This window comes from Saccoglossus kowalevskii, chromosome 5, assembly GCF_978046115.1.
Source record: "Saccoglossus kowalevskii chromosome 5, keSacKowa6.1, whole genome shotgun sequence".
NCBI classification, from domain to species: domain Eukaryota; kingdom Metazoa; phylum Hemichordata; class Enteropneusta; family Harrimaniidae; genus Saccoglossus; species Saccoglossus kowalevskii.
The window spans coordinates 26570178-26584544 of record NC_140645.1 but is presented as its reverse complement, the minus strand read 5'-3'; positions in this window follow the sequence as shown (position 1 = coordinate 26584544).

The following is a 14367-nucleotide window of genomic DNA, read 5'->3' as shown; positions in this document are numbered from 1 at the left end:
TTTGGAATATTTCAGTATCATTTTGTTGTACAATGGCTATTAATTCACAGTTGTTACTACTCAAACGCTGGGGAAAAAGCAAATTCATATGAAGTTGGATTGGAAGGAAAACTGCCGTAAATCCAGGCAGGTTTTATTCAACTAATAAAAATAAGATGAACACTGACCTCTGAACAGTCATGAACTATTAGGGTAGTACAAACCCGTGTGTTTATCTAATCAAACCTACCAGAAAGTCTGTGGAAATAATAAATTCCATTTGTTACTCGTTGGCTTACCTATATATTACAGCCCCAATAGGAAACTATTAGGAAATATATCCTGTTCACAAAGAATACATTAGGGTAGCATTACCTATAGAAAAAAAGGCCTCTCCTAAGGGGCCACCCCACACGTAGGGGTGGTCACGCATAAGAGGCGTGATCCGATATTCTCACAAACGTTTCTGCTGCCACAACAGGCCGCCGGAAACTTGTGGGGAGGTGGGCTTTTTCCACAGACTTTCTGGTAGATATGATTAGGTAAACAAACAGGTTTATACAATCCTAATAGTTTACTACATCACCTACCAGAAAGTCTGTGGAAATAATAAATTCCATTTATTTATTTATGAGGCAGAGTAGCACGCTCACCGGAGGTGGAGAAGTTCCGACAGCTGAAATGTTTTTGTTCAACCCCAAAAAGAAGGTCCAAAAACCAAAACTGAGAAATCTAAAGCTACTCACCAGCAAGGAGTCTAGTTCCAGGATAAAACCAGTTAGGTGACTCTTCAGGGTCTGGATGCCCGAGGGTAGACCCTCAAATTTAGGGAGGCTACTAAAGCTGGTCAACTGAACATTAAATAGGGTCACCAACAATTTTAATGCATCAAAACAGTTTATTGCTAGGGTTCGATAACGCTGAACGAAAACCAGTAGCGTCAAGCAAAGAGGGCTGGTTTCGGCTCAAGGCACTATTGCGCTAACGCTTTCGCACATAGGGCCCCTTTCTGGTGCAGGCTGGGTCAGCGAACACAGTCTGACCTGTCACCACTGTACCCAACTGTAGAGACCCTCCTGCAGCGCTTGGAGGTCTCTCAGGTAATATTTAATGTCCTGAAGCGAGGAATTGGACAACTCTGCAAAAAAGCCTTGTGCTTGCATGAGTTTATTGATAGCCTCTACGCGCAAAGATTGAATAGCACAGGGCTCATTGGTAGCGAGCCGTCTGGCTGAGACAACAGATCCAGAAGATTCGGCAGCTCCACAGGCGACTCAACTAAAGTTCCAGCAACAGTGGGAACCAGATCTTCACTGGTCAATAGGGCGCCACCAACGTCAGAATACAGGTGGGCTTGAGTCGTTACTTCTCCAACACATCAGATGGAAGGGTGGATATGCGTAAGCGTCTATGTGGCTCCAAAAGTTCGATAGAGCGTCGACGTCCGTAGAGAATGTTCTCATCTCCGAGAGGAGTGACACATACATTGGAAGCTTGGCGTTCTGGTGATTGGCAAGCAGTTATATCCGGGGCCCATCCCAGTGACGAAAAAGCTGGTCTGCCATCCATTGAGGGATCTGCCACTCGGTTTTCTGGAACCGAATATGTCTCAAGAGGGGGTCAGCAGCCCTGTAGCTCATCCCTGGGAGGTGGTGAGCCGATAGCTCCACTTGGTTCTCCAGGCACCGAAGGAGAATCTCCTCTGCTAGCTTTGACAATGTGGGGGAACGTGTCCCCCATCCTCCTTGTTGATGTACTACATCAACTGAGCTGCTGTCTGTCCAAAGCAAGACTCGTCACCACTGGACCCAACCTGTAGAGACCCTCCTCCAGCACTTGCAGATCTCTCAGGTAATAGTTAATGAAGACATTCTATGATCTCCAGAACCCCGTTCGGAGAACCTGCTCGATTGAAGCTCCAGACATCAAAGCCAATGAGTTGGCTACCCTGTGCACTTTGTGTGCCCTCACTTGGTGACATTCCAAATGAGCTGATGATAAAGCAGTTAATTTATACGCTACCATGACCGTATCAACAATCCATGGTGAAATGGTGACATTCAAAGCAGGGTGGCTCTGTTTGCGCCACCCATAACTGACAAACATGCGCTTCTCACTGCCCCTAGACACCTTGGTGCGGTCGCAGTATCAGCTCAGAGCTCTCAGGGTGGCGGATTCTGCCACTCGGCGTTCCGAAACTGAATATGTCTCGAGAGGCTGTTCGCAGCACTGTTGCGTATCCCCGGAAGGTGGTGAACTGATAGCTCCACCTGGTTTTTTCGACATCAAAGGAGAATCTCCTCCGCTAGCTTCAACAACATGGAGTAACGCTTCCCCCTTGTTGATGTACGACACTACTGAGGTTGTGTCTGTCCAAAGCAGAACTCTGTGGTGGTGTGCGACTTCCTGAAAATGTTTCAGAGACAGTAGGACGGTCTGCAACTCCAACCAATTGATGTAGCAGTCCCAATATGCAGACGGCCACATTCCCTGGACCTGAAGGTCTATCAGATGACCACCCCATCCCTGGATCGACACATCTGTAAAGAGAGTCAGCGAGGGAGTCGTCAGATCTAGGGGTACACCATTGTGTGTCCTGCCACCAAAGGAGGGCCACCATCCCTTGATCCAACAGTTGAACCCTGAACGTCAAGTCCTGTATGTGGACTCTGTAGTCCAATAAGCACCTCTGAGACCGGAGAGCTGGTAACGGAACCAGCTAATGAACTGACGTCATTTTTCCAATAAGCCGCATAAGTTTGTGCATTGACGTCGATCCCGTCGACTGGAGTTTGCTGGCGAGCTCTACAAGCGAGCTGCATCGCTCCAGAGAGAGGCGAACACGTCTTTGCTCCATGTCAAACTGCATACCCAGAAAAACTAGGCTGTGGGACGGTATTGGGTTGGACTTGGCAATATTTTTTAAAAAGCCCAACTCATGCAGGAGCATCTGCGCCAACCGCACATGCTCCACTAAGACCTCCCTGTCTCGGTTGTGTATTAACCAGTCGTTGAGGTATGGAATCAGATAGACTGACGACCAGTGTAGCATCTGGGTCACCTGTCTTAGCACTCTGGTGGTGAAGACATATGGTGCCGTGCACAGATCGACGGGAAGGGCGGTAAACTCCTAGACTTTGTTCTCTATTGTGAATCTGAGATTCCGGCTGCATGATTGGTGAATGGGGATGTGGAGGTAAGCATCGCTTAAATCCAGCTAATCAATCACCAGAGTGCACTGACAGAGGTATCAAAGCTGGTGTTTCTATCCGGAAGTGCTTGAGTTCCACAAACCCGTTCAGCCGACTGGGGTCTAGGACTGAATGCCACGCCCCCAAACACTTGGGAACGAGCAAGATGTTGGAATAGAACCCTGGTGATACACGGAGGTTTACCACTAGACGTATCACCCTTTTCTCCAGAAGGCTTGCTACTTCCTGTCGGATCGTCTCCACCTTGACCCCGGCCCTCTGCAAAAGACCTGAGGGTGGGTGAGGAGTCAGAGGAGGAGGATACCGAAGAGGAATCCGATACCCACGCGACACTACTTCGAGTATCCAGGGATCGGAAAACTCTCCTGCGCCAAGCTCGTATGTGCTGCATAAGGCGCAATCCCATGGGAAGGAGCGGACGGGGGTTTGGAGCTATTGCTTCCCAAACTCCATCCTCCAGAATGGGAGGACGAAGAGTGGGAGACTGAGCCCGGGAACCCCAGGGAGGGACACCCAGAGTCATACCACCCTCCATGAAAAGGCAGCCGGTGAAACTGGCACCCCGGTCCCCAGAAGACGCCACGTTTCTTGGGCTTTCGTTGACGCTTCCCAATACTAGCTTTCTTTTGCCCCTTCATAGGAGACCATGAGCGCTTTGATTCTTGTCCGTTGAGGCTCCGAGCAGTGGACTTACTACCTGGGCAGCCTTGCAGTTTTGGTCTAACCCGTTGACCAGAAGGAATAGCTACCTTAGCCAACAGAGATGATTACCATGGACTTTCTGCTAATAGAGTACCTTTCATTGATTGCTGATCACTGCAACACACTTTGTGATATTAGAAAGCTTCAAGTATCAAAATAGTCTGTCAACCGTCGCTGTCCATACCAGCAATATTTTACACATAGAAATTGAGAATCACAATTGCATAGAAATGAACAATACAGCTATTCCGGCCATCAGGCCATCAATCAAATCATCAGTCTTTATGATTGATTGAACTGATATTCCCATTCATTTGGTTAGTTGTCTGAGACTGAATGTTGTAATGTTCGAGAGTGCGTTTTTCCGTACGGCGACATCAACATTATCGATTACATCACAGTCCCTCATTACTGTGATTACATTAATGACTCATTGAAGAGGAAGCCCATTTTGGGCTAGTGCCATTGTCAAACTTCGGAGAGTAGACGACTTTTTATACTGCAGACATTTCAGTGCGTGTTGTTCGATTGACATTGGTAACTTACTGCACATGAATTTAACGACATGGTTTTCAACGTTCTGGTTATCTCTGTGTGACTACTGCCTTTGAAACAAAAAAAGGGGACTCTAAAAACGCAATGTATGGCATGACAAAAACGCAATGTAATGCAATATCACGACAGTAAGGTCGATGACAGTAGAAGTCACGTGATCAATGAAGTCTGTATGACGAATGTTCGCTCATTCTTCCATGTTTATTTGGCGATATGAAAGAATGTTATGAATGACGAGGTCAAAAAAAAAGAAAAAGAAAAAAAAAGAAACGATTTTTGCCCAATCATCCATTTTTTGGGTGATATATCATTGATTCAGCCCAGCAGTAATATAGCTTATTTATTAGAGGCGCCAGGGAATCAAAATTTAAGACGTAAATTATTTGGACGACAATTAAAAACCAAGAGGTGAAAGACTACTTACAACGGCGATAGCTACGGTGACTGCGTTAGAGGAGCCTGGGGAATAAAAATTTAGCGTGAATGGTTTTCCGAGCGAAAAATGTCGGGTCAAAAAAACAAAAAAAACAATCATCCATTTTTTGGGTGATATATCATTAATTCAGCCCAGCGGTAATATAGCTTATATATTATAGACACCAGGGAACCAAAATTTGGGACATGAATTATTTGGACGACAATTATAACCAAGAGGTGAGAGACTACTTACCGCGGCAAAAGCTACGGTGAAATATTTTAATTTTTGTAAGCGAGGGTAAAACCTTTGTTTATGCTATGATAAAGAACAGATCTTGAACATACTTTAGTGCGAATAAATTTTTAGATTGCCTAGCATAGCGAACACAATTTAATGCGAGTGAATTTCTTCTACTAAGGTTTTAATGTTGTATAAGAGTTGTCGGAAAAATTCAATATAGCGACACGACAACTTCCGGTATGTTAGTGGAAAATTTGTTTGAGTTTTCTCGGTGATAGCTACGTGAATTTGAACCAAAATGTTATAAGCAAGAATTAAAATACGACAGTGACAGCCACTGAAACGTTATTGAAGGCAAATGCATTAAGAGAACAAAACAAAACAAAATGGGTTATAATAACAAGTGTCCACAAACCTGCATCTACTCATTAATAAAGAGAGATGCAGATTTAGAGTTGAGTAAATTTCCATAATTTTTTTTTAAATTTGCATGGATTTTTAACAAAATTTGGTCACATTATCCTAACATTATATATCATATACATATCCAATTTCATCTTGATTAAAATAATACATTTTGAAATTTTGGTCGAACAAATATGTGGGAAATATATAAGGTGTTATATACTAAAGATGATATGCATAAATTTACCTGTCACTCTAAGAGTTAGCTATGAGAACAGTTATGACAAATATTACAATGATTCTGTCTTTGCGAAAAGTGTCATAATTTTTTTAGAACCCACATTGTGTCTATATTCTATTTTGAACTTGGAATTCAGAAACTCACCTGTTACTGTAAGTGTAATTGATTCCTCCTCACTGTCACCTATGGCAGTTATCCGACACCAATACTTGTCAGCATCACTCAACTGTGTATTATTTATAACTAGACTAGCTTGGTCTTGAATACCATGTCTTGTGAATCCAGGCTGATAGTAAATTATTCCACTCTCTTTTAGTATAACTATAACACCATCACTTATAGTACTTCCTTTAAACCATGTAGTAGATATATACACACCAGTTGTAGTATATGTACATTCCAATATTGTTGTTGTGGTTTCGATAGAAGTGATAGGTGATCCAGGTACAGTAATAGTAGTTCCAGCTAGAGATGCTGTAAGTTTGTTATAGACATGTTAGTAGTTTTAAAGAAGAACCCTTATTCGTGGCTCATTTTGGCATTATTTTTATTTTATTATTATTATTTTTTATATTTAACTTCTTTGTGTGGAGTCTGGTCAAACCCTGGTGGCAGCAATATTTGTTTTTATTATTAGAGGACGCTTACGCGTATAATCATTCCATATTTGGAAACTCATTTCCTAGTATGGTAGGATGAAAATACCGCAAAATTACGGCAGGCTGTAACTTATGGCGTTACGGTGACATATGTATAATACTTAATAGTATAAGAAAATAATAGTTGTTTTTTGGAAAGACAACTTGCGTTGATATCTATTCGTAACACAACACAATCATAACGTGTTTTTTTCAAAAGATAACATGCTTGTACTCTAAACTGTTTTAATAATACCAGAAGAACGAGCCTTATTTTTGCGAGTGGAATTGTAGTGAAAAAAATAAAAAAATGCACTAAAATAGACACGACAAACCTAAATAAGAATCTGCTAAGAACCTCTTATTTTCATTAGTTTATTTATTTGAATAGTACATTGTGTCAACAGGGATACACTGCTCGAAATTCAACTGTAGCGTGTACAGCAATTACGCCATCATCCACAGCAACGCCCAACGTTACGTTACAGTTACTTAATAGTTATCACCATCGAAATGAGCTAACTTTTAGCAGATGTGCTTGTCTGACAAGTATGTAATCAATCAAATCAAGAAAAAAATTAGAAGTTTTCACTACTACCCCATGAAGATACATGATGTTGGACAATATCGACTAACCATGGTGATCGACCGACGACGATGACCTAAAATGACATCACTCCCGTCTTTTCAAGGGGGACGGGTCGTAGGTCACATGGTAGTCATAATGCCAAGTAGTCCCGCCCATATGTAAATACTTGTAATTGCGGGTATGGTTATTGTTATTGAGCATCCGTCAATCTTGCTAACTATTTATTTATTTATTTACAGTATATGTCATGTTAAAAGGACCAGGCCACGCTGGTTGGTTGCTTGGAATAGTTTTTTCTGTCATGTTAAAGTCATTTCTATATAACATATCTTGCCATGTAAGGAAATGATTCTGAAAAAAAAATACCAGTTCTAGTATGACATTTTCACGATGCACAATGACCTAAATGTTAGAACTATTACAAAATATGATATAAAACGTACATGTTTGCTTATGGAATCGCGACTCTGCTAATTCATCCGATAATATGCTTTACGGAAGTTCCCAGGGAAAATACAGCGGTTGTAAAACTAGGTTTTTCAATTAATCTATACCAACCTGCTGCACAAATTATAAGTTGTTTGTCGGCCTTAAAACCGATTCAGCGTCGCATTCAAGTAATTGATATTTTAGTGCATTCGTATATCCAGGTAACCGGGCAATCATTAAATTAGGTTAAATCTATTGATTAATGATTATATATAGACAACATCAAAGTAGATTTTTTTTATGTCATTCTTTACATACGCAAGTGATATTTTCCCACCTTGAAACCGATGAGTATACTTACTTGAAAGAACAGCTAGTAGAACAACGCTTGCAGCAAACATGGTGGTCTTTTATTAACGCTACGACTGAAATTTGATTGAAATGTCCGGGTTCGTGAACTTTGACATTTGACTCTTTGCAGCAATGCATCTGCACAATGTGTCTGCCTTTCCGTAAACATAGTTATAGCTACTCGTAACTAGAGTAGATTTTACCTTCAAATGAAATAACCATGAAGCGAGGTTCTATGGCATCATAATGGTAGCGTGATGATATAGTCTCTTCTGATCTGACCACATTACGAGATCCCGAACAAAAACCTCATTTTGAGATAACTCAATGGGTAGTTTATCTGTAGATGATATGCAAATATTGCAGGCTTTCCCTATCAACACCCACCATAATTTATTGCTAATTGTACTCGTACTTATTATGTTGTTTATGACATATCAGATTTACAGATTGTTTTTACCTTCAGTCGTGATATTACGTGACAATAACATAAACTAGAATAACAACAGGAAACAGCTCGTGTCATTGTTTTATTAGATGCCACTGTATACTACTCTACTCTACTTTACTCTGAGCAGCTCTTGCTTTAGGGTGGAAGAGCAAACTGTAGTTGAGCTGGAAGTAAGTGTTCCAAGGATGGCCACTAGAGGGCTTCCTCGTCAAAGTTTCAATCTCCCGAACTAGAATTTAAGCAGCGATTGAATCTATAATAGTCTGATTGATAACTAAATAATTAGTGAAAGTATCAAGTGGCAATGACTATAAAAACATCTGTTTGTATGTGTGTTTGGATACCAAATGAAAAAGCTAACTGAAGTTGGTAGTAGGTCAACAGCAACTACAAACGAGCATTTTTTGGCATTTATTTTTCTTACCTCTATATTTGTAATATTATTTAAGTCAAATAGAATGTAAATCTATTGTTCGCATAAATAAAAATAAATACAAGTTTAGAGGATTTGTTTACGCGTTTAAGTTTTTTTTTGCAAAAACATATTATTGAGCATCTTCACTTCTGAAAAAACACCGCCTCTAGCGGCGGGGAGAGGCATGAGGCATGTAATTTTGTTTTCACTGACTGTTTAACATATTGTTTTATAGAATGTACAGTAGCCTTAATTTGTCTTCATTAACTAGTGAATAATGTATCAAAACATTGATGTTACTGTGAGTGCAGCATTTTTATGTCTAAACTAGAACTCCAATTTACGAATAATTATACTTTCATCTCCCTTGTGTTGTGTGCGATATTAATTCCACACAAGACTGGACTGTTATATTATATAGATTAATTCTAATATACATTCACGACAACTGACTAGACCATAAACAAAAAACAGGCGACCCACCTCGGGCTGAGTGAGCTACATCGTCATTACATTGTTGACAAGGATTACGGTTATATATAATCGTGTGTAACTCAGTTATTGACTGTGTCAACATGCGAGCATATTTTATGATTATTTCAAATTATATGCATTATATTTACTTTCTAGTAGTTGTTGCAGCAAGTGTTGTACGTACATTCAGAGTGGTGTTTCGTTTGTTTGCACATTTCTTTTGAAAGGTCGTGATCCATGGCAACTGTTAAGTAGTTTTATCAAGATTGTATGGACAAGGCCGAACGGTAATATAACCTGTTATTTAAAGGAATGAACAGTAACTACGTTTCACAAGTTCTGGCTAATTAAATCTCAATATTATGCGCATGCTAAGAAAGAGACTATTTACTGGAATGGTGATTAGGACAATAAAGCACTACAGAGGCAAAACGTGGTGGTATATGGTAAGCCTGACAATAGATGACACGGCCAAGAGCGGTATCAACCGTTTAATTGTGCAAGGATGTGAAGAATAACATAATTTTATTAAATGTTAATAACAGATTCGACATGTTGAAGCTCATTCCCTGGATACCACTCTGGAATTAACTCTCACAAACTTCAACAAAGACGAAACTGCAATGTGGTATGTTGTTGATGATGTTGATATCATTTTGTCATTAATATCATGGTTATATTTGTAATTGATACAGATAACAGTGGGATATCTTGATAACCGGCATTGTACATAACATAAGGTACATAACTGTGGCATATTTTATAAACTGCCAATATAAATCAGACTTGAACTTGGTCGCCATTCGAAATTATTAAAAGGAAAGGAAGCCAAGAAAAGGAAGGGGTTCAAACTCACAACATCAACCACAGCAGGTACAGCATTTGACGACCGGGCTTTCTAATACACGACACGACATATATACATGTGCATAAATAGTTTATTTTTGAACATTACATAAATAAAATAATATGTGTCTGTGTGTCTTTTGAATTGAATTGGTCCTTACGACCTAGACAGCCCAACAACCATTAGATACAAAGGAATGCGCTACACAATACAGGTCAACACAAAGGTCACTCGTGTTTGAAGTAAAGACTGGCAACTTAGGTTCATGTCATCCATTCCTTTGATACGCAAATTGAATTCTACCATTCAGACACTGCGTGAGTAAAATCTTGAACACTGCCACCACAGTATGCTTATTCACTTCAATTCATGGCATTAGACTTAGACCTTAATTGTTTCCACAATTTGTACCAGTGAAGCAATGAATCCAACATGTCGGTATATAATGCTTGAAGAATTAAGTGAAGATTTCACTCGTAAGTATAAATTTGTACCTTTTCAAACGTGGAATTATCCGCTTCAATTAATGAGATAATTTAATCTGTACTTGTTATTTCAGTTTAAAAATGTACTTAGTCTGCGATAAGTATTTTACTGTTTAATTTATTGTAATTCGGTTAGATTTATGTGTATGTAAAACAAGTCATGAGATCATTTACAGTAAATAAATATAATGCTACCCGTGACTTTGTCGCCGATATACGATTTTTTTTCATTGATATTAAACCATTGGTACTTGGGAACAGTGAATCTGGTCAGCATATTTTTTTAATATAAGTTTTCAGATGACATGAAATTGTATAACTAGAGTGAACTGAGAGACCTTCAAGTAAATGTCAAAGTGTATCGGTTCAAGTGGGGGTGCTACATCGTTTTGTAGCTTATTATTACGTTTTTACCTTGTTCGTATCATTATAGATGGAAGGGTAAGGTGTATTAAGGGAAAAATGTCGGGCGTTGTTGTCGTCGACGTCGTGGTTAATAATTGTTATTGTGTGCACAATAACTTTACTAATTCTATTCCAAACACTTCATCAAACTTGGTCACCTTATTCATCAGTATAAAGTCTTCCATGAGTATGAACAACAGATATCCTGTATGAAAATATGAAAAAATTGTTCAGCCGTTTCTACTTGACTGATCACTGGTGATACACATTCAAAGGTCACTGATCTCTGTGGGAATATGCATTGTTGTATGTGTTAAATGAAGCAAATCATTTATCTTTTAATAATATCGTTGTTAAGGTATCTCTCAAATCCTATGGGATTACGAGACTTGGTTTCAAAACCAACTCATGGAGAGAGTTGTTGCACAGTCTGATACATATTCTCAAACCTACCAATAAAATCATTACGAAAAACAAGATGTCAGAAAATCAATATAAGCACTCGTATGAATTGGGTGTCAAACTTTTGATCAAGATCTCAAGACAATAGAAACTCTGTTTAGTCCAAAGTTATCAAATCAAAAACAATGCAAAAATACATAAAAAGCAAAACGTTGCATCCACATTTTGTAGCCAAAAATATGTATTCTGTATATGACAAATAGTTCATTCGACATATGAAAATCAAAATTCACAGGAATTAAAATTTGTTTCAGCTATTAGAAGAGAATTATAGAATTAGTTTAAAAACAAAGATTGCAGTGTTTGAAGATGTAGATTCTCCAGAGGCAACAGTACTGTTATCTCTCTCCACTGGACCTACCTATTTCAGTTGATTTGCATTACAAAGCAGAGCTTGCAACATGATAGTTATATAGGGCGTTTTTTTTACTTTTCGAATAATACAGTAGTCACACAATGAATATAATTAGGCAATTCATATTTGTCTCAGTGAATCAATGATTTTGTACAAAATCCTCGGGTAAAAGCCAGCAAAGATTTTCTGTTATCTTGAATGTTTTATGAATGTAATCACATCTAAATGCAGCACTTTTTTATGAGATGAGGTATTTCTTTTTATACTAAAATATCGGAATTACTTATCCCCCTTATAATAGTTAACCGAATTAGGCACCAATGTTTTTGTAAGATATTTACATCAATCAAGGACATTCGGAGGACTACTTTGCCACTGTGGTTTCAATCCCAAAACTTGTTTGTATTCAAAATTAATTATGACAATGCATATTCATATTGGAACAAACTATAATAATATTATTTAATAATATAATATTTATATAACAAAGGGCAAGGTCAGCAGAGTTCAACTATGTCATCGCCTATTACGTAAGCCAAATGCATAGCTATTAGACCAACACCGATGTCACGTATGTTTACAATGATGAAAACAGATAATAAAATTGGAAATAAAATTGTTGTCAGATCCAGCATAAGAAATTGGTACACTTTGTACACAGTTATTGCCAGGAATTGCGTTGTTCGTGAACTAATTTTCTATGAGAAACACTATTGCGTTTTCCAGCTCCGTGATCGTCTAAATCAGCTAAATCATCAAGCTGGTTTTCCACACTGTATTTTATATATTATACCTTTCAATGATTATTATTATTGTTACTATGAAATCAATTGGTCACAAATCTAATCATCGAGTGACTAATCACTAAATCAAACATAATTGTCTTACTGTAATCTCTCACTTTATTTTATTTTACATCAAGAGAGACTTCATAGAAAGTGGGAGCGTAACTTAAACTCACATATGGCGATGCCTGCTCAGTAAAATTCTTCAAATCACTATCATGATTATAGGTATAAGACGATTCTGATAACAATCCACTTTAACCAAAAAATTATAAACTAGGCATTAACAAACTATATAAACACATAGTATGCCATGCTATTGTGTTTGCGATACACATTTGTGATGCATATAGTCGTTTATAATAGCGCTATGCAATGGCACTGGATACCACAATTTTGTGTGCAGAGATATTATTTTTGAAAACATACATTATGGGATACGATATACAATATAGGTCTCAAAAGTTATTTCTGCATGAAGTAAAGACTGGCAATCAGGGCCATGTCTTCAATTATATCTTTAATATGCAAATTGGTTTTCAACAAATTGGGATGTGTTAGCGTAATCTTCAATATCGTGTGATTTGTGTAATAGATTGTTTTTAATTTGCATACATACACGTTATACCCGTTCTCTCCCCAGACTTCTTTATATGCAGACATGTTGTTAGCACGAGATCTACTTTTAATGAATGTATTTTGAGCTCAATTAACGACAAGCGTCTTTTGCTGCTAGTATTTTTGGCTTTAATATATCTCAAGGTTGTTGTTTTTCACTATTCGCACCACGAAATGACAGTGTGAATCCAACATGGTGGCAAACATGTTCAAACGTTGCATACATACTTTAATTGATTGTTCAGTGGTTTAATGTCATTTGCGTTCTGAAATACATATTATGTACGATCATTATTTGACTGCATTGAATTACTATAATTATAATTGTTTAACATAAAAACTACTACACAAGACTGTGATGACTTGAATAATCTTACAGTAGTTCATGTGAATTGCCTATATTTCCAGTAAAGGTAGAACAATAGTGTCTCTCTAGTGTGTAAAGTTATAGGTTTCACAATGGCATCGTAGTTGTTATGATCAATAGGTCTTAAGAGTTTAAATATTAACTAGAGACCACAACTATAATGTCCTGGGAGTGGGTATACCACATACTCTATAGACGGGTAAAATATTCTATACTGCATTGCCTAATATTTTCATTTACTCTGTGTATTATATCTGATTATATTTTTGATACACGAGTATTATATATGTTGAACTTTAATATGTCTTCACTTGAAGTCGTTTGAACACGAATCGAGTCGTGGCTTTTATAAACAATTCGCTTATTGTAGATACATATCGGTTGGAAAGCGGTGTAACACAAGGGAATAAAGTGGAGACTAGGATATTATTATACTGGTCAAGCACAAGTCAACAAAAACTGCAATTGCTGTCGTTTATAATATATATTTTTTTATTGGGTAATATATTTGTTATGAATATATAAATAAACAAAAAAACGCTTCATTGTAACTAATATTACAATCTCTCAGAACAGATATATAAGATATATAATTGTAATTGAATGTTAAAATATAATAGACAAGAAGCAGTACTTTATCCTTAATATATTACGGGTTCGTGTGATTGTCCTGGGATTAACCATTTCCAGAAGTTTCCTGTAAATTAAATAATGTTTTTTTCATTCACGGGATTTATATACACAGTGTAATGAAGAAATAGAATAGCACTACTTGATAAAATATTCAGATATATATGTATACCGTATTTAGTCGTGGTAGTGGCATCTCATATTCAGATACGTTGTCTCTGGTAGCGGTGCTGAGTGATGTATACCCGTCATCTTTGTCAACGTCCTTTCAATATACAAGTACATAAATGACGATGTAAGGAAATCAGGTATAA